The sequence below is a fragment of the Lissotriton vulgaris genome, chromosome 1_1 (assembly GCF_964263255.1).
Source record: "Lissotriton vulgaris chromosome 1_1, aLisVul1.2, whole genome shotgun sequence".
In the NCBI taxonomy this organism is placed as follows: Eukaryota; Metazoa; Chordata; class Amphibia; order Caudata; family Salamandridae; genus Lissotriton; species Lissotriton vulgaris.
This window is the reverse complement of record NC_141685.1, coordinates 1,865,816,851-1,865,839,610: the sequence shown is the minus strand read 5'-3', so window position 1 is coordinate 1,865,839,610 and position 22,760 is coordinate 1,865,816,851.

Sequence of the window (22,760 nt, the reverse complement as noted above, 5' to 3'; positions counted from 1 at the left end):
ATAGTCGTAGACCAAGCAAAACTGACCCAAGATAAACAACCAAGTGCTACTTTCTAGTACTGTCTTTGTCCCTTGTGAACGTATAGGCTTTTCCCCTTAGTCCATTCCACCCGCCACCCACAGGTTTGCACTCCACCACCCACCACCCACAACATCAAACAATTCCCCAATGAGCTTCGGATCAATGTCACTCACCGGCCCCGCCGTAACTCTCCTGAGTCACGGCACGCTCTCCAGCCTCCTCCGGGGGACACCACCACTCCTCCGTCCAGCGGTCTTCGGTTTTCCCCGCCTCTTCTCCACGCTCAGCAACGCTGTCTTGACTCTCGGCGTTCAGCTCCGGCTCCCGGCTCCGAGATTCGGCGTCCTCCGCATGTTCCGTCTCAGGTCCCGCCTCCTTGACGTTCTGCGACCCTGCTTCCTGTGTGGTGTCCGTTTTTATTCGTCCATTCTCTGTAGCGCCTCCTCTAGACGTTGCCTCACGCTGTGGAAAGAGAGGAGAGACATGGGTCTTCGTCCGTGGTTCTGGTGAGACGGGATGCAGCCTTGTTCGTGCAGGGAAGTCTGGGCTCCGTAGTCCAACCCTATCAGGTGTTCCGACAAGATCTTTCTCACATCGACTTTTACTGTGGTCCTGCACAAACGGCTGCCTTGGGCTCACACATGCACCCTTGCACCATGGTGCAAAGGTGTTCGTGTTGTAATAATGATTGTTTCTGTGCAGGAAGGAACAACTTCCTGCACAAAACCATAAATGGAGAAATGTTCCTCTTTCTATGTGTGCTGCAAAATGCAGCACACATAGCTTAAAGAATAGGCACTGGGCACGTGGAAGAGAAGGAGGGGCAGGACAGATGATGTCAAGTAGAGGCATATAAAGGTCATTTGTGAAAGCATCCTTGCAGAACAGGTAGAAGACGAGCATCAGTAGAAATGTGTCTCTCTATCACAAAACAAGTACAGATGGGATGGCAGTAGTGCAAGCTTCGCTTCCTTAAAAAGCAAGTTCATTTTAGGTGAATGCACTGCAAGCCTCCCTCTCTTACTGGACGCATATGCATGGCCGGACTGGCCATAGCGGGCCCCGGGCAATCCCCCGGCGCTCCGCACGGGTGGGGGTCAGTTTTGGGCCCCTGGGGGCCGTTTTTGTTACACGGCCGTTTTTGCAGCATATCTGCAAAATCGGCCCTGTACCAAAATCGGCCGAAAACCTTCCCCGGCAAAGAGCTCGGCGGCACCTCCAACCCCCCGAATGGGGAGGGGGGCCGGCCGAGCACTGTGCCAGGGCCGGTTGTGGTTCCAAGTCCGGCCCTGCGCAAATGTTTTGAGCAGCAGTATTGTTAGCTTCACTACATACAGGCCCCTACAGTGCAAGCTTTCTTTCCTCACAGAAGAGGTACTTGTTGACAGCAACAAACATTTTGCTTGCAGTAGGTAGCAGCAGTGCAAGCTCAACATCCATTTAGAACAGACACAGGGCAGCTGTAGTGTAAATTGTTATTGCTGCAGAACATGTACAGCACAGGATGCAGGCTACACAGAGTCTTTGAAGAGGGCTCTAAATCCATTGAAATGGGTATATTGGTGAAAGTGTGAGTGCTGCTGCCACTCTCACTTCGGTAGCATTCTGACAGTACCTATGTAGTCACACTTGTTCACTTAAGTTGCTGTTAAAGAAGCTTCTGACAGATCAGGAAACGACTGAAGCTGTTACATGGAGTCTTGTTGTTACTACAACTCCTACTTTAGTCACATCCTTGAGCCTTGCCGCAGTTACTGATTCTTGTTTTCAGTGTCTGCAGGTCTTAATGTTGCCATGCCTTGCAACTTATGCCCTTGTTGCTGCAAGCAAATTCTGCTACTGATATATTCTCAGTTACTCAGTATACTATGTTATATCAGTTTCTGCTGTTTTCACTGTGAGTACTGCTGTCAATGGATGTAACTCATGCCAGTGCCCTGCTTCTTCAGAACATTACACACAATGCTGTCATTCACTGTTAATCCAGATAGCATGTCCTTCTGCTACCACCTCTCCGGGTTGATTGCAGCAGGGAAACCCAAAATTGAGGTGATAAATGTATGAAGCATAAAGCCTCCAAGAGTAGGGCAAATTCTAGGGTACCAGAGGCTGGTTTTCCTTCAGCTGCCTCAGGCTCTGACCATGGTTCCCTCAGCAGAAAAACGGTCTAAGCACTCCCCTAGACAGCTAACTATTCCTTCCATCTTCCTATGAAGATCAACGGCATCTCTTCAGATGGAGGAACATGAGCTCCTTAGAGGCTAGTAATGCAGGTGTTGCCAACCAGCTGGAGCTACAGCACTCCAATGTGAGAGGCCACAGGTTCATGGGCATGGCCACACCTTACCACATACATGGGTTTATGCCCAGGTCTCCATCTAGTTATCCGCATATCACTCTTTCTAATCCTGCAGTAGTGTCTTGTGCTGTTGATGCGTACCAAAACAATGTCTAATCTAATTTTTACACTGCTTCTGCTCCTTTATAAGGATCACTGGCAACATTATTTACCATAATTAATTTCTGGTGCAGGATCCCACATTTAAACAAAGGCATATTTAGCCAAACCTCTTTCATTCGGAGAAAAAGGAAATGTGGTTGAGTATAGAATTGGCACTGGAATGTACCTGTGTTTTTGTGAAAGATATTTAACCAGCAACTCTCAAATAGAAACAAGCTTCATAGTTTTAATTTGCACTAGTAGGACTTTCCTGTCATATCTGTGAGGAAAATCTGAGGTCCTCACTGAACCAAACCCCCAGATTCTTCACTGGACTCCCCGTTGAGTTAGGCATGGGGTAACCCGCAGGCCAAAGATCCTCCCTGAAGTGAGGAGGGAAGGGCCCCTAAAGGAGTATCTCATACTTGTCCTTATTGCATTTAAGGTGAGCCTCTGCAAGCCATTTAAAAACTGCATCAAGAGGACAGCTCTTTTTCCTTCCACTTAAAGAGGAGCTGGGTATCATCAGCGTATGCTATGATCTAAACACCCAGCTCCCCCGCCAGATAGATTAACTGCATGATGTATACGTTGAAGAGAAGTGGGCTCAAAGTAGACCCTTGAAGAACTCCTGTGGTCACTCTTCTTGGTGCTGAAGAAATTGGAGGCAACCCAAACTGCTGGGTTCTATACTCTAGAAAGATTCAATACAATCCATGATGAACCTGAGATTCCCATGTTAGAAAGACGGGCCAAAAGTTGGCGGTGAGACACTGTATCTAAGGCAGCAGAGAGGTCCAATTAGATCAGGGCCTCTCTGCCACCTGAATCCAGGCATTCTCTAATAGCCTCCGACATCTCAACCAGGGCAGTGTCAGTACTGTATGTGGCCCTGAATCCCAACTGGGCTGGGTGGAGGGCACCAGTAGTCTCAACAGACTTGGAGAGTTATTTGTGGGCTGCCTTCTCACACACCTTTGCAACAGCGCCGGGAGAAGTGAGATAGGTCGGGATATGGCTAGTGTAGCAGGGTTTAAAGAGGGCTTTTTTAGCAGGGGGAGTAGTTTAGCCTGTTTCCATTCCAGTGGGACCACAGCGGCTTGAAGCGATAAATTGATGATATTGTTTACTTCGGGGTTAACCACCTCCGCCGCAGCTGCTAACTGCCGACCTAAGTAAGGATCAGCTGGGGAACCTGATTTAAGGGATTTGAGAATAGCCAATGTGTCCAACAAGGGAATGGGTGAGAAAGCTGGCAGGGAAGTGCGGACAGAGTCAGAGAGGTGTGTTCCACCTGCACTTGACTACTTGGCCCGAAGCTTTCCTGTATCAATTGGATCTTGTCTATAAAGAAGCCGGACAGCTTCTCACACCAAGAGTTAGAGGCCAGAAAGGCAATACGTTCTGCGCAAGGCTTCAGAAAACTTTGGATGATAAAAAAGAATTCTTTTGAGGTATTTTTTGACTGAGCGATGCTCTCCTCGTAAAAATTGCCTTCAGCCTTCTTATTAGCAGCGTAATAATATTTTTGGGAATTCCTTAGTGTTATTTTTGCCAATGGGCAGTAGGCCTGTCTCCAGTGGCGCTCCAGTTCTTTACATGATTGCTTTTGCTCTTTGAGCTCATCAGAGAACCATGGTTTGGACGGAGTGTTTCTTACTCTCTGGTTGACCAAAGGAAGGGAAAGATGTCCCACAGCCTGCGAGATCCAGCTATTGAAATCCGCCAGAGCGACCGTCAGGTTCTTAGAGGCGGGAGGGTGGGTATCTGACAGGACTCTGCACAGGGCAGCAGGTTCAATTTCTTTGGGAAGGTCTGTCCTTAGGTGACCTCAAGGTCGGATAGGGTGTTTGGATTGTCCATGAAAATTGAATAGAAAAAATGATCGGACCAGGAAAGGGGAAGTGGTTCCTGGACGGTTAAAGGGAAGTTGGAGCAAACTTCATCTCAAATATACCCTCCCCTATGGGAAGGGGAGCTAATCCATTGGGTCAGTTGGGCAAGATTCAAAGAGTCAATAAATTACCTTGTGTCAGTGGCCTCCACACAATCCAAATGGATATTGAAGTCCCCTAAGAGTAAGAAATTTGAGTATTGCAGCACTCTTGGCACAATAGCTTCATCCCAGGCCTTCAGAAAGGCGACAGAGGGGCCAGGGGGACGATATAACAGGGTGCCTCCCAACATACAGTGAAGGGATATGTTGAGGGAGAAGTCAAGGGCCTCCCCCTCACCAATGTCTTGGGTCACCGCCTGGGTAAAAACCCAGGTTTCCCAGAACACTACCACCACCCCTCCTTCTCTGCCGTCTTTGCCATCTGCCTTTGCTATTTTATACCCCATTGGGATGGCCAAAGCATTGGCTGGTGCCAATAATTCGTGGAGTCATGTGTCTGACATAAATAATATATCCAACTGATTATCTGACGAGATATCCAAGGTGTGTTTCACCATGGAGCGGACATTAATTAGGACAGAACGTATGCACTGGGAGTGCTGTGGTGCAGAAAGGACGCGTTTGGCTGGAATGTTAGAGCCTAAGTCCTCCCTAAAACAGAAGTTGCACTGCTGGCATATGCTGACAATATTGTCCAGAACTATCCATTGTTGCCCACACTTACCCATGTGAGAGTCAATAGCATGATATCTGTACGGCTATAAGCCAAATGATTGTTCTGCCGTTCTTGCGAAAAACGGGCAGCATGACTGGCGCTGGCCGCTTCCGTTAACGCTGACGTGTGCAGATAGGCTTGCTTTAGGCGCGCCTTCGGCGCACCAGTGGCCCTTCCACTGCATGTCCGCACAGCTCGCATAATTTATATCTAAATACCCCCAAAAACTAGAGCGTGCCCTCTGCAAAATGGGAGCCTAGATTGTCCCATCAGGATTCCCCGTGAATGCCTGGTGAGTGGTAGTAAGTGAATGTTCGTTTTTCAATTTTTAAAGCAATCGAAAATACGTTAAGCAGCAGATTCAACTTTAAAATGCAGCACCGTTTTCAGTTTTTTAAAAGCACTCTAGAATACGTTTTAGCAAGCAAGTTCAATTTTAAAATTCACCCCAGTAAAATAACTACACATCACAATAATTTGTATTCAGTCTACACATAAGACATCATGGGGAAGAGAGCATATTGCCTATGGTAACATATCCAAATAATATACGTGTTCACAAGGATTGGTGAAGGTGAACTTTGGGAGTATTTTCAACTGTAAACTTTTTTGAATGTTTTATTACATCAACTAAGGGAGAAGATGAGGTGTAGTGACAAAGTCCACACAGGGAACAGAGTTTTGATCCAGCTTGGCACATGACCTAAAATTGTGCAGCTCTAGGCTAATCATATAAACTCTGATGATGGTTTAATTGTGCGTAACTGTGCTATTCAAAGAATGAAGCCCTCACTTAATGAATGCAATCTTGCTTCGGCTTCCATCACTCCTCATAATATGCAACGCTCCATTGCTCCCCAGCTAAGTCTGTGCTCTAACAGTATAAACACAAACATGCTTTCACATTGTGAAGTTATCCCCCTCATTTTGTGACATTCAAATAGAGCTCCCTTATAATTGTCTTTATCCCATTACACATCTCATACGTTTATTAGGGCTCCTGTAAATCTACTTCTTGATGTCTTAGCAGCCCCACCACTCTGGCTTGAAATACTAGCCCCATCCCAGGAGTACTTATCTCTTTGTGCCCCCGGTGAGTGCAGTGTGAGTGAAATCTGTCAGGGTCTGAGACACAGCAGAAAGTATTTCTTTTGTCTAGTTATTTGGAAATAAGAAAATGTGTTTTTCAGTATAAGGTATTAGCGCCATTTTAGGATCTTTAAGATTGGCTCTGCCAGGCAGAGCACACGTTTTAAATATGTGTGTGTGCGTGTATGGGTGTGTGTGGGTGTGTATGTGTGTGGTAAGACCGAGGAGGAAAACACTTATTGCACATATACCGTCAAACTCTAATGAAGATTAAATGCACTTTTGCCTTCTCGTTATCTCTGGTCAATTATTGTGGGTTGACATAAACACACGAGCATGGGTTATCAGCAGATGAAATAACAAATACGTGCATCATAACATTCGGGCCGAAGGTAGAGCAGGGATCTTTGAATTTCTTCTGAAAGCAATGGCCGAACAGTATACACTACATGCAAAAACAGCAGAACGAGGCTCCAATTAATATGACATACAGTTCTAGTCTTAGCATTAATACTGTAACTAAGACCAAAAAAACAATAAAAATGACATAGGAATGTGAGAGGCATAACGGGACTATTATTGAAATGTTTTTGATCTTTCCTCCTATAAAGTGTAACTATCAATCAAGTTTTGGATGGATTACGTATTTTCTGGTGCACTTTTGCTCATTACCTTATTCATATAGTATGAGCTACAAACATAATTAACTCTTAAAAATAGGTGCTACTTGTTATGCCCTGTCATCAGCAAATACCAGCACGTAATGTAAAATAATCCAAGCATAAATGAGAGTCCTCCTTTGACTTTGTTTTATGCTGGACAAGCCTTAATAAAGTTAACTATTAAAATATGGCTACAATTAAATCGAGTTGAAATTTTCGAGGTACCATTGTTTTCTTCTTCATTATTAGCTTTGACAATTGTAAAAATGCCGCGGGGCTGTAGAAAGCTTGAGGTTGCCATACGGCTCCTTCGTACAGAACCTTCGCAGGCAGTTGTCTGCGCAATATCAACATAGACGCCTTGGTGCTGGTCTTGCAGAAGCAAGGCAATCGAATGACCAACGCAGTTGGTCCATTTATCCATTTTCCTTTTTTACGTGTAGGCTCTTATGGAGCCCTACATTATGAAGTCTTGAAATGCGAGGATCTCAGCATGTTTTAATTAATGTATTTTTGAACAAGATTGATTATAATTGACTAACCTCGGGGGAACAACTAGATAATGCCATTTATTGTATCCTATGTGTATAGTTATTGATGACCTGAAAAATGTTTTACTGACATGTTTTATAGTGTATTTTGTTCTTGTTAACTGTATATTTACATGCATTGCATTTGCTAAGTACTTTCATGGGCGGATAGGCCAAGTAAAGTATTATATGACGAAAAATGTTGAATTCTAAAAGTTGTTTTTATTCACGCATTGCTTAATTTAAGTGTCTCGTAATATCTCCATAGTACTCCCTTTAACACTCCACATCCCTGAAGCATTAAAATCTGAATTTCCTCCGAATGTTAACTGTACATGAAGCCTAAAACCCTTACTACCCCTTAATGCAATAATTCACTTAACCCTAGCAATAAAATCACTTACTGCGACTTACCCCACCATTCTCTGAACTCTAGAAAACCCTTGCTATCCACTTACAAACATTACTCTGAACCCTTAAAATCCTTTACTGTCCCTGAACCTAAAAAAAATTATCCCCTTATTGCTATGCTTCCCTGGACAATGAAAACCCCTAGTTCCCCTGAACACTCCTCTACTACCATTTTATGCTACCTGAGGAAATATAAATTTTATGGTCAAGTAATGTTCCCTAGCGTGTACCCCACCGTCTCCATGTACCAGCTTAAAGTGCATGTAACTTCCCTCCTGTGCCAGCTATGAAGACGCAAATACATTTGCGTCCAACGTAAACATGTCCTCTTTCAGACCCACCCTGAATGGGTTGAATATTCCGTTTCTAAGTATGCTATGCCAACGTCTTTTTGTAGTGTACTTTACACGTTTTTCAGCTCTGGCAAAGTAGGCCCTGAATTCTGCCATCGAGCCCTTTTTTCCTGCCTTCTGACTCCGAAAACTTCAGCCCAGGCTGTCTCTGTACCCGTGACCTCTGCCTTACTCCCTGTGCGGCTCATGGCGCTTAGCTCAGCCTGCTGCCTGCCAAGACTGTATTCAACCTTCGAATTATCTGTTCCGCTCCTCGAAAATGCATTCCTGCCTACTAGTTTAAGTAAACATCCCCCCAGCTGCAGAGCAAAGGGCCCGGCCTCACTGTCTCCGTACAAGTAATTCATAGCCTCTGTTACCATGGTAGGCCCATGCCCCTCGCATTCTCATGTAGACACTTAGGCGCTTACACACGCACTCACAGTCAGTATAGAATAGCTTCTGCCCCAGAGACCTTTTCTGTTTAGATAGTATGGTTCCCAAACATCAGATATCAGATATGATAGAAGTATGAGTTGATCTGACATGCCAGACTTCTGTCTCTTTCCGCCAGTGTAAATGTCAAGTCCCCTGCACCCTCCAGTTGCACGTCAATCACACGTCATGCAGCTGCGCGCGCATCCAAGCCTCAGATTTCTGCTGACACTACAAGATTCTGCTTTGTGCCACCCACTTGTGACACCTACCTGTGACGTTTCTAGTACATACCTCTATGTTCACGCCTAGTTCACGCCTTCTAATTACGTATCACTACCACGTGGATGCTGTTATCTTGTTTCTCTCAGCTGTTACGCCTACTGTATTGGTTTTTATAATGCAACTTAAGTATATAAGCTATGTATTGTCAATAAAATATTGCTCTATCCCTTCCTGAACCCTTGTGGTTGCAGGAACATGATATCCAGTTCTAGAAAGATTCCTTTTTAAGGAATAAAACCCCTAAGAACTCTAACACCACGGACTCTGCCTCTTTCTTTTCGATTGAGTTATTATTGATTAAGTACTTACCTGCATAGAAATTAGGACGGTAAATCAAATATTTACCACATTAATCTGGCGCCCGAACAGGAACCCCTCCCCCACCCCACGCGCCGGTTGGTGCGTTGCAAGCTCTGTCCCCTGCCATCAGTTAGACGGAAACTACGCGTACTGGCAGGATTTCCTGTATCTCCCTCTGGCCCACGGAGGTGACGAAGACTGCGATCAGCACCCAGACGAGGCGGTGAGGAGTGCGGAGGATCCCGACCAGAGCCTAGCCGAAAGAAGCAAGGTCCGAGGTGTCAAGAGGCCCACCAGTTTCCGAAGTATCCACGTGTCGAGTCGAGTCGAGTCCAGTCCGGTCCAGTCGAGTTTTCCGAGGCCTTCTGTTTCCGTGCTTCCCGGTGAGTACCATTGCTGGGACGTATCAAGACGGGTTTGGGTACACAAATTCGGTCTGCACTGTTTTAGACAGTGTATCTGTACTGTTTAGCAGTACATCAGTTATTTCAAGTTCTTGCACTGTTCTCAGCAGTGTATCTGTGCTGTTTAGCAGTACATCCGGTATAGGGGGTAGTCATATATGTCTCAAATGTCTTTCATGTGATTAATGTCGTGGTATGAGTGTGACTGTTTTTAATGTGCATTATTGTGTTCTTGTGTAACTAGCTGTTTTCAGAATTAAGTAGCAAGGATTGAACATTCAGTATTAAGTAAACAAGATGCCGTTTTTCAACAAGTTAAAGCAGATAGGAACTAGGAAAGGGATACTAGAGGAAGAAATTCCTATCCCCCCTAGGGACACTCCTGGAAATTTTATGTACCACAAGCATGGCTTAGATGCCATATTGTATCTAGATTTATGGGCCGATTATACTAAGCATCTAGACGAGAGACACAGATGGCCTGTCACCGGAACATGGGATGCCGAGTGCATCATGAAGGTAGAAGAAGCACTGTGGAAAAAGAAAGCCAGACAATCTCAGAAAGACGCCATAGAATTTTGGCGTAAGGAATCACATAAACGTGCTGAAAAAGCACTCCGTAGAGAAGACAGACTTAAAGAATCAGATAAGGCCCAAGAAAACGAATTAGTTACTGAAGGGATCCGAGTAAAATCAGAGCAAATAGACCGTGCACGAAACAATCTCGTAAATGGCATGTATCTCGTGGCCGAGGGCTCGCCTGAAGCCACTTTAGAAATACCGAAAAATCTGCCGCCACCATTGGTTCCAACTAAAGTAAATCACAGGACTACTAAAGACATATTTCTGAATTCCTATCTGAACGATGTAGCACCCGCTTACACCAATCCACGTGCCCACGTCCCGCCTACTGACGGTGACGGGGGTGGCAATCCGCCTCCAGACCATAACCCGCCATTACCGCAATCAGGTTTCCCCGTTCGACAGCCCATCATTCCTCCACCTCCACCACTTCCCGCACCTAAAATTGATATACCGAAACCGCTTCTACCTGATCCTACTAAAAGACAAGTTCAAGTACAGATACAGACTCCACAGAGAAATAATGTCCAAGTTTCCGCCTCAGGAGGTGCGACCGGGGGTCACCAGACCCCGCCCCCAACACACAGATTACAGCTTAGGGATATGCAGAACCCTTTTACGTTCCAATCACCCCGTCTCGACATACTCAAAGAACCGCTTTCAGTTTGCAGATATGATCCAGTACCCGGCAAAGACGATAGGATGTTGATAGCATCACTACGATTACGACAAGCTACAGATTACCTAATATTATTCTCAGGAATGAAAGAGCACCTAGATAGAATATATCATTTTGTCCAGACTGGGGAAGACCCTGACAGTATTAAAGAGGCCATGGCACATCAGAAAGTTGACACTCAAGCATATATATTACGTTTTTTCATAAATTGTCTAATCAGAGAACGAGACAGGCCTGAGACAGAACAGGATGAAATAGAGGCACTCAACAAGTGGGGTCAAAATATATCCGAAGGAAAACATGATAAAGGGGGTTGCATAGCCAGTATGTATAAGAGAATAAGAAAAGCAGTGATAGAAATACACAAAAAAGAGAAAGAAAAGGCCTCCTCCGAGGAGGAGGAAGAACCTGAAGAACCAGAAAGGACTACAGACACGATAGCGTATGTAGGTAAGGGAACTTACCTTAGGAAAGGCATTCGTCCGGAAAGCAAGAGAGTTTTTCTCTCTGGCATAACAAAACCGAATTCTCCGGAACATCAGTTCCAAGAGACTGATAAAAGGCTTCGAGAACGAATGGGGTACCATGTACTCAATTCTATGGATGAACAAGAACTAGCCCGGTCAGCAGTGTTATGGGCTGACAATCCGAACATATACAATGATGACACAGTAGCGCAGACATTTCTGAACCTCTCCCCAGACGAACAGAAATTAGCAGGTGTATACATGATTCAGCACCTCCTCACGTTACACAGAAACCAACGTTCTGATCCAGGTCCCTTACACGATACATTAGAAGCACTATTCATGGATAGATGGAAAGGCCTAAGTACCAAGTTAATACAAATAATTCTAGAACAACGACATAGATACAACACTTTCTTAAGTGCCGAATATGTTCCCGCTCCGCCCCCAGAAAGGAAAATGTATCATATGGAGCGTCTACATGGTATTGAAAGTCAGAATCCCTTACGAGAAGTACATCCAGTTATGGGTACCGATAATAACTTGAAACGTGTGTATGTACACACGCCTCTGACCAAATTAGAACTGTTAGAAATGAAGAAACTAGTACCCTGTCATGATAAAGACCCTGCAGGTTTTCACAGAGAACTTAAAGACATGTTACTAATGGGAGATTACACATATGAAGATATCATGAAAATGTTAAAAGTACTGTTGCCCACGGGCATCTACGAGAAACTAAAGGAAAAGGAATGGGAGGTGGGAGACAAAAAGATTGTATGGGCAGAAATAGAAGACGAGGAGGAAAAACGTACCCCAGGGCTAGGCCTTGGGGAGAAAACTAAAGCATTACCAGGTTTAATAGTACAGGTTCTGCCAAGATTACTGACAACTAGAAAGGAAGATTGGGACGCAATTTCGGCCTGTAAACAGAAGCAAGATGAAGATACTATTGACTTTTATTCAAGATTCGAGAAATGTTTCATTATTAATAGTGGTCTTAAACCAATTAGCGAGTCGTACCCGCATCTTTTTGTATCAAAGTTAGTCGAGAATTCCCTGTTAGCAGTTAAAAACCGTGTATACAAGGTTGAGAGTCCATGGCAAGCAAATACGCCATCACAGATGTTACAAATGTTACAATACCATCAGAACAGAATCAGAGAAGAACAGGATCATGAACAGAAACGTATGAAAGACACGAAAATGAAAATGTTAGTGGCCCAATCAGTTCCAGCCGACAGCCAGAGAAAGGGGACGACCCAGACAGGTCACGCCGCAGCTCCCGTTAAAGGGACATGCAACTATTGCAAGCAGCCAGGTCACTATGTACATGAATGCCCAGTCTTGAAACACAATATATTAACAGGTAAAACTAAAGAAAGACCGCATCCACCAAGACAAGACCAGGCCCAGCAACAGACTTCACAGAATGTACAGCCCATGCAGAATACACAGCCTACGCATGCTTCATCTCATACTGCACAGACGGTAGCGGTACCACAGCCACAGCCCATTGCCGCGACTCAGCAAGTTTCACAACAGATGTACCAGTATGCCCAATCTGCTTACCCCGATTACCCACGATACACATGAAACAGCCTAGAGAGGGAGTTTGGCTTGCCTCTTATTGAGATTCCTGTAGATCAAGAGGGTCCTTATGTACACAGTCAAGTATTGGGAAAAGACAGAAAGTTTTTAATTGACACAGGGGCAAGCCGCACAACAATCAGCCATGACGAAGTCCCAGGGGCACCCCTCTCAGGCTCACAGAATGTTTCCCTTGGTTTTTCAGGACAGCCTATTGTAAATGAGGTATCAGAACCAGTCCCCCTGGCTGTGGGTCCGTTATCACGTGTTACAGACTTGTTACTTACGAAATCATGTCCAGAAAATCTGTTAGGTATCAAAACATTGAAGGCTCTAGGAGCTGTGATATGTTGTTCTCCGGAGGGAGTTAGATTGTTTTTGAGAGATTTCAAGGGTCACTATGTATTACGAGAGTTTGATATCAGATTGAAAAATGTACCAGATCACCTGTGGGCACAAGGCCCAACCGATGTAGGCTGCATGCACATTACACCATACCGTGTTACACTGAAATCAGGTGTTGTTTTACCAAGAATCAGACAATACAAGTTACCTCCCGATGCTGTAGTGGCTTTACTGGAAATCATTGAAGAGCTCATTGCCCAAGGAGTGGTCGTGGAAACCGACTCCAATATCTGTAATTCCCCTATCATTCCGATTCTTAAACGTACTGATCCCAATGCACCGCCAGTATATCGGCTGGTGATTGATTTACGAGAACTGAATAAATGCATCGTTCCACAGTACCCTGTGGTCCCCGATATCTCTTCCTTATTGACTGCTATTGATTCAGAAGCAACTTTCTTTACTGTAATTGACCTCAAGAACGCCTTCTTCAGTGTACCTATTGACCCAGAGAGCCAATACCTTTTCGGATTCAGTTTAAATGGACGAAGTTTCAAATTTTCACGCGCACCTCAAGGATTCACAGAAAGCCCCAGCATCTATAGTCAAGCACTGAAAAGACAACTAGATTGTATTCAAATGCCAGTTAACACCGCTTTACTGCAATACGTCGATGATCTGCTGATCACCGCACGAAGTGAGCCCGAATGTGAACAAGCATCACTGACAGTTTTACATTTTCTGGCCGAGAAGGGACACAAGGTGTCTCCTTCAAAGCTACAATTCTGTGTTCAGCAAGTTGTGTACTTGGGTCACTTGCTGTCCAAAGTGGGGAGACAGCTCACTCCTGATCGTATCCAGTTAAGTGTAAATATGCCGCAACCCCAGACACAAAAGGAAGTGCGGGCCTTTATAGGCCTCACCTCGTACTGCAGACAATGGATTCCTCAGTATGCTTTTCTAGCCAAACCACTCATTCAGTTGACAACACAGGAGGCAGCAACTTCGACTGCCCTTCCTTGGACTCAGGAACACACACAAGCCTTTGAAGAATTAAAGAAAGCTTTATGCCAAGCACCAGTTTTAGCGACACCATGTTACAGCAAACCTTTTACACTTTTCGTTACAGAACGTGATGGTACAGCATTGTCTGTCCTCACCCAAGACCAAGCAGGTTCACATAAGCCTTGCGCTTATTTTTCAAGTACATTGGATTCAGTAGCCCAGGCACTCCCTGCGTGCTTAAAGTCAGTAGCAGCAACAGCATTAGCAATCAGACAGAGCGACTCAATTGTTTTAGGACATCAATTAACAGTTCAAGTTCCACATTCTGTAGAGGTTCTTTTAAACAGAACTCAGACTCAACACTTGACTATAGCACGACTAACAGGTTATAAATTAACGCTATTCCAGCCACACATAGAAATCAGACGCTGCAGCATTCTGAACCCCGCAACATTGTTACCCTCAATTATGACAGATCCAGCCCCGCATGATTGTATAGAGATCATTAATACAGTAACAAAGCCTCGACGAGACTTAACCGATGTTCCATTGACAAACCCAGACCTGACACTTTATGTGGATGGTTCATGCATGAGAACAAGTACAGGAGAATTAGTGGCCGCGTATGCAGTGACCACTGAAACCGAAGTTAAAGAAACACATCGTATTGACACACTGTCCGCTCAAGCGGCAGAGCTTATTGCTCTGACCCGAGCCTGTATACTAGCCAAGAACAGAAATGTTAACATATACACTGATTCCCGTTATGCGTTCGGAGTTGTACACGACTTCGGAATGTTATGGCAAGAACGAGGTTTCTTGACCTCTCATGGTGCCAAGATTCAACACGGTCCCCTCATTCAAGCACTGTTAGAAGCAATACATCTGCCTTCAGGCATATCCGTCATGAAGTGCAAAGCACATACTAAAGTTACAGATTCTGTTTCCCAGGGTAACGACCTGGCAGACCAGACAGCAAAACATACAGCACTGACTCACACTCAGACAACTGACGTGACAAAGACAATAGTACCGACACATTGTATGACAGTCAGGGATCCCGCCCTAGATGTAATTGATATTCAGACACATGCTACTGCAGATGAAATAAAGAAATGGACTGAACTAGGAGGGATCCAGACAGACTAAGGTTGGATGACGAAAGGAAAATCTACATGGTTTCTCCCCGACTCTATGGTTCAAGTCATAATCAATACAGCACATAGTCCTGCACATCTAGGAGAGAAAGCGATGTTAGACAGTTTACAGAATCTCTGGTACAACAAACACTTACGAGCAGCAGCAAAACAGAAAGTGCGTACTTGCATGATCTGTTGTCAGTTCAATCCAGGTAAAAGCGTCCCTGTAGAGCAAGGTGGATTTCATCCTCCCGATCACCCTTTTGAAGTCCTCCAGATGGATTATATCCAGATGGACCGTTGTCGAGGATTCAAATATGTCCTCGTAATTGTTTGTGCACTTTCCCGTTGGACCGAAGCATATCCAGTCCCAGATTACACTGCTCCGACCACTGCCAGGCAGCTGGTTCGAGAATTTTTCCCACGGTACGGCTTGCCTCGTGTCGTGTACTCAGACAACGGACAGCCATTCTCTTCCGAACTTATGAGACAGGTTTCCCTGCTGCTAGGATATCAGTGGAGATTCCATTGTGTCCGACATCCCGAAGCCGCTGGCCTTGTAGAGAGGCATAACCAGACACTAAAGACACGCCTTGCTAAAGTTTGTAAAGAGAAAGGGGTCGACTGGATAGTCGCCCTGCCAGTTGCATTGTTCTATATGAGGATGGTCGCCCACTCGCGATCAGGACTATCCCCGTATGAAGTGGTCTTTGGCAGACCACCGAATATGTGGGGGACGCCCTTACCTAAGAAAATTACCGATGTCGATTGTAATATGTTGACAGATTACCTTGCCTCCTTGATGTCTGCACTCCAATCATGTCGTTCACAGGTTGCCGCAGCTTTCCCTGACAACACTGATGTAAAGCCGCATGATGTCCGTCCCGGCGACCTGGTCCTAATTAGGAACTTCGACAGGAAAAGTCCGCTGGAGCCCCGCTGGAAAGAGCCGAAGACCGTCCTTCTTACAACGAGGACCGCCATCAAAGTTGAAGGCAGAAAGGGGTGGATCCATACCAGCCATATAAAAAAGTGTAACGAACTAATGCCAGAAAAAGACTCGTCCACCCCTTCCAAAGACTGTATCGAAACTAGAGACTTTAAAGTTCCGAAACAAGAGAAAACTCCCCAAGAGGAGTACAAACTGAAACTTCGATCTAGCAAGTCAGACAGTTTAATTGTTTAAGTCCTCCCCTAGGTGAATCGGTTAAATAGTTTCTGACATGTATCCCCTAGATCAAGATAGAGAGAAAGAGAGACAACTCAAGAAACGTACATATTGCAAATCACTCCGTAGTCACTGTATAGTGACACTATTGATTATGTTTTTTCTAAGTCTTCTGATTATTGTTGCGAGTATATTGCTTTCTATATACTACCCTATTTTCAAGCGTGAACAATCTGCTTACAATGTTTCTGCTGAACATTCCTTTAGTGAATTACCTCCCCACGAACTTTCTTACAGACTCGCGCTGCGCAACAACACATTCATTAGTATGTTACATCACTCCCATCAGACTAACAATGCTACCAACTGCTGGATATGTGGCCGGCTCCCTCCCTACCAGAAATACAAGGGAGTTCTGCCCCTCTTTCTGTACCCGTTCACTCACAATGGCTCCTGTGGTGCATGGTTCAGAATAATTAATTCCTTAGATCCTGACATTGCTGTTTTTAAAGGGAGCTGGGTTTGGGCAAACTTGAACTTAGTTCTGCTTAATGCCTGTTACCCCGACAAGAAGGGACTCCCCACTAGAATAGGAACTGATCTAGAAAATGAAGTATATGGATTAGGTAATTATACAATTAACCTTATGATTCTTACTGTTGAATCCGAAGCTGCACCAGTTCTCCCTGCTATGTCCGTATTACCAGTCACTGGTGAATTATGTGTCAGTAAGAAAGGTTCAGTACACTTAGGTCATAGTAAGTGTACTACTGTGGTCGAATTCAGTGATCAAGGTAAATCTTCCTTTAGAGCTACCCGTCATTCCTACTTTGTTTGTGGTCATACCGCATACATACGCTTACCTCCAGATTGGGATGGTACCTGTTACATTGCATTCCTTCTGCCACCTGTTTTTCTAGCCCCTCCTGATTATCACAGAAATACAAATCTAGTAAAGAATAGGCTCCGAAGAGATCTCCCGATTGTCGACTACACTGAAACGGCATGGGAGCAATACACAGATTTCAATAAAGGATTCTTTTTTTCACAGGCCCCGTCCAAAATAGTAAACTAATCCGCAGATTAACTAGAACACTTGAAGCAGTAGTGAATGAAACTGCCTCCGCCCTAGGTAACTTAACAGAGGAGCAGTCCGCTATGCGGGTTGTTGTTCTTCAGAATCGTCTTGTTATTGACGTCATCTTGGCAGACAGAGGCGGAGCTTGTAAGGTCATCGGGTCAAGTTGCTGTGTTTTCATCCCAGAAAACGCGCCAACGGTATATCAAGCTATTACACGTCTTCATAAAATTGCAAATCAGATACATCAGAATCCAGGCACCTGGACTTGGTCCGGTTGGTTCTGGACAACGTTAACCGCTTGGGGATGGAAGATCCTATCCTTCCTAGGCATTGCCCTTGTCATAGTATTCAGTTGCTGCCTGTGCCTACAGTGTGGGCCAGCGATTTGTGGACTGTGTGCCACATCGTGCATTGAACATTCCAGTTTTTTCTCAAAACGTGAAAGAAAGAAAGATGAGCAAATGATGTTACAAGAACAGACTGATCGATTCATGAGGATCGATATATCATGAAGGGTCCGTAGGGAACAAGGAGGGAATGAGGAAATATAAATTTTATGGTCAAGTAATGTTCCCTAGCGTGTACCCCACCGTCTCCATGTACCAGCTTAAAGTGCATGTAACTTCCCTCCTGTGCCAGCTATGAAGACGCAAATACATTTGCGTCCAACGTAAGCATGTCCTCTTTCAGACCCACCCTGAATGGGTTGAATATTCCGTTTCTAAGTATGCTATGCCAACGTCTTTTTGTAGTGTACTTTACACGTTTTTCAGCTCTGGCAAAGTAGGCCCTGAATTCTGCCATCGAGCCCTTTTTTCCTGCCTTCTGACTCCGAAAACTTCAGCCCAGGCTGTCTCTGTACCCGTGACCTCTGCCTTACTCCCTGTGCGGCTCATGGCGCTTAGCTCAGCCTGCTGCCTGCCAAGACTGTATTCAACCTTCGAATTATCTGTTCCGCTCCTCGAAAATGCATTCCTGCCTACTAGTTTAAGTAAACATCCCCCCATCTGCAGAGCAAAGGGCCCGGCCTCACTGTCTCCGTACAAGTAATTCATAGCCTCTGTTACCATGGTAGGCCCATGCCCCTCGCATTCTCATGTAGACACTTAGGCGCTTACACACGCACTCACAGTCAGTATAGAATAGCTTCTGCCCCAGAGACCTTTTCCGTTTAGATAGTATGGTTCCCAAACATCAGATATCAGATATGATAGAAGTATGAGTTGATCTGACATGCCAGACTTCTGTCTCTTTCGGCCAGTGTAAATGTCAAGTCCCCTGCACCCTCCAGTTGCACGTCAATCACACGTCATGCAGCTGCGCGCGCATCCAAGCCTCAGATTTCTGCTGACACTACAAGATTCTGCTTTGTGCCACCCACTTGTGACACCTACCTGTGACGTTTCTAGTACATACCTCTATGTTCACGCCTAGTTCACGCCTTCTAATTACGTATCACTACCACGTGGATGCTGTTATCTTGTTTCTCTCAGCTGTTACGCCTACTGTATTGGTTTCTATAATGCAACTTAAGTATATAAGCTATGTATTGTCAATAAAATATTGCTCTATCCCTTCCTGAACCCTTGTGGTTGCAGGAACATGATATCCAGTTCTAGAACGATTCCTTTTTAAGGAATAAAACCCCTAAGAACTCTAACACCACGGACTCTGCCTCTTTCTTTTCGATTGAGTTATTATTGATTAAGTACTTACCTGCATAGAAATTAGGACGGTAAATCAAATATTTACCACATACCTATCAGTGAGCCCTAAAAAACCAGAACCACCCTTAAAGCTACACTTCCCAGAAACCTAAAAGCTGCTAACTACCCATTAACGCTATCAATCCCCAAACTCTATCAACCTCTTAATGCTACATTTGACGGAATCCCAGAAACTCCTTACGTGTTTCCCTCACTCTATCGCACATCACTGTAAAGCATTTGATCTAATTTAGCAGGAAACCGACCCCTTGCCCTTGCTCCCAGTAAATGTACCTTTGCCCTTGGAGAACGCTTTAAATCCCTGAGTTCACCTGCCTTGTCGAACAGAGACACGAGACACTCTGTTGGGCGGGGGAAGCCAGGTTTATTAGCTGCAGCCAAGCACAGATGTCCCAGAAGTACGCACAAGGTATATTCTGAGAAGACTGCCACTTCAGTCTGTGGCGCACAATCTTTTATAGCAGACATATTTACAGAGTTTACTCCCTATACATACAAAGCAAGCCAATAGGAAAAGTTGGAAAACAAGCTATCAGGTGTTCCAAATACGCCCCTCTCTCAAACCCGTGTGTTATCCCTCCCAACAAATTAATCAGTGCTAGTACCGACAATCCAATTTGCAGGTGGCAGGACGTATTTGTGTGCCTCAAATGATAGTTGTGTAACAAGAGAATAAAACAAGGAGAGAATAGCGAAGGCCAGTCAGATAAGATAATGTAAGGAAAGAATAGGACAAGCCAAATAGTCAGCCGAGACAGGGATCAATCAACCCAGACATGGATTAGCGAACTCGGCCAGACCCTGACATCGGTTTTGTAAACAAGGGCAGGGGGTTACTCTTTAACCGAAGAGACACGTAGCAGCTGAGAAAAGCAAAAACACTCAGTTCGCCGTGCTGCCTGTGTGAGGGCAACACAAAATGGCGACGAGACACAAAATGGCGGCTAAATGCAAAACAAAGTCAGAAACCGAAGAACCTCACCCTATAAGCTCAGCATTTTTTTGATTTTCTTGTAGCCACAACTTTTTTCCAGTCTAGTATTTTCAGTACACAACATTTTTGACACAACTTTTTTCAGCCTACTTTTTTCTCTACAGCATTATTTTCTGCAAACCCAAACACAGACATTTACTGTGCACCCATTGATCAAAAATGAGACGGAGCATAAGTCATGATAGGCTTTATTCAACTTACTAGAGGCTTGATTTAGAGATTGGTAGACGGGGACTCCATCATAAACGTGATAGATATACTGTCAAAAAAATTAATCGGTCAGTAAGTTAAGAAAATCAATAGGCTTTACTAAGAAAATGTGTGCTCTACCTCAGACACCCTTCAAACATGGAAATGATCTGCATGTCTGTCTCTGCGTCTGGAGCACTCCTATCTAGCTCTACCAACTATTTAAAATGTAGTGAGCTTCTGTGGTATAATGTAGTAAGAATACAACTTGAGGAATCGCCATATCTTAAAGTTAGAAGTACTAAATCCATTAGATAAGAGGTTAATAAGCCCATTAAGGCAGAGCGCCCAGAATAATGTCCCCTATGAACCACTTTGCAAAAAGAGGAGCAGAAAATTCCTCTTGCAGATTGCTAAATACTTAATAAAACTATGACATATACCATACCGAGAATTCTCAGAAAAGTAAGGCTTTTTCAGTCTGGTGAGAAGAACAATTTATTTTGCCTCCTTTGTCAACATCATGTATATAGTAAGTTAATCATTAGTTATAAAGAGGGAACTGCTCACCAATACTGCCGACAATTGTGTAAACCACTTCATCAAGCCATCTGCTCCAATTAGAAACTCTATAATCCAAGGATTCTCAAGTCATTCTGAACAACCTTGCACCTGCATGGAGAAGTCTGAGCATTACAGCACCATAGTCCATGTAAATCCAACTATAGAACAGTAAATACCATCCTTATTTTTGATTAGGTCCTACTAATTCTATGAAGGATCATCTGCTGAATATTTTGGATTTTTTTTAGGGAGCTATGTATTAGCCATCTGACTAATGGGGGGTAGTAAGTTGACTTATTTAAGTTTGTTAGCGCCCGTTGGTGCCAATAACATGGAATACCGATAAATCAAGAGGAACAGTGGTATCTCTGAGAGTTGGGCCTAGACAGATTTCCCTCATTTACCATACGTGATACATTTGCCAGGAAATATGAATTTCCACTACATTAAGCTGTCTAAATGAACCTCAAGTTAAACAGAATCATATACTGGAAAATTATGGAACATAAGCATTAGTGGAGAAAGAAGGGCTATCTGATGTAATTCACATAACCATTTATTAACTAAAACTGGCAGAGCTTTGGACATAGTTGTCAATACCAGCAAGTAATTAGCATAATGCTTAATCTAATAATTACTTTGCCCATATATAAAAGGTGTGATATTGGTAATGCTTTCGAGCCTTGTTGCAAGAGCACCATATATAGCATGAACAAAAGAGCGATAAGGAGCACCCATGGTTGGTACCTTGACTAACAGTACAATGTGGATAGAAGGTGGCATTATTTGCATCTATCAGTTTAAAATGCAAAAATGGTATGTGCGTAAAACAGCTCATAAACATTCCCAGTCTTCATGTGTTAGACCTATCATTCTTAGTCTTCGCCCAAACCTTTTGCCTGCCTACACCCTCTTTTTGCAGATTCTTTTTGTTGGCCTTAGGACTCTGAGCACTTTACCAGTGCTGACCAGTGCTAAAGTGCATGTTCAGCTCCCCTTAATATGGTAACATGGATATATACACAATTGGCATTTTTAATTTACCTGTAAGACCCTTGTAAAGTGGTATACCATATATACAGAGCCGGTAAATTAAATGCTACAAGTGGGCCTGCAGCACTATTTGTGTCACACATACAAGTACCCTTACAAACCTGTCTCATGTCTGCCACTGCAGGACCTGTGGGTGCAGTTTACTGCCATTTTGAATTGCCATTTAAAACCCAGTGCCAAGCTTTAACCTCCCCTTTTATTTTTATTACACATAAGTGACTCATAAGGTAGACCCTAGGTAGTCCATAGGGCAGGGTGCTATGCAAGTAAAAGGTAGGACATGTACATTCAAGTTTTGCATGTCCTAATACTGGCAAACACCCAAATTCGATTTTCACTACAGTGAGGCCTACTCCTTTCATACTGCAACAATGAGATTTTCTTAATACACTTTTAAGTTGTAATTCCTGATTAGAAAGGAGTGGATTTATCATGCTTTAGATCTTTGGAATGGTAATGATAAATCCTCTTCACTGGTAAAGTTGGATGTAACATTACTATTTTAAAAAAGTCACTTTTAGAAAATGGGCATTTCCCTGCTTTTACTGTTCTGTGTGCCTGCAGCCTGTCACCAATACACATCTGATGAGGGGTGACAGCTTCACTTTGCACAATCCGTCTAGATAGCCACAAACACAGAAAGTTTACGTGTGTC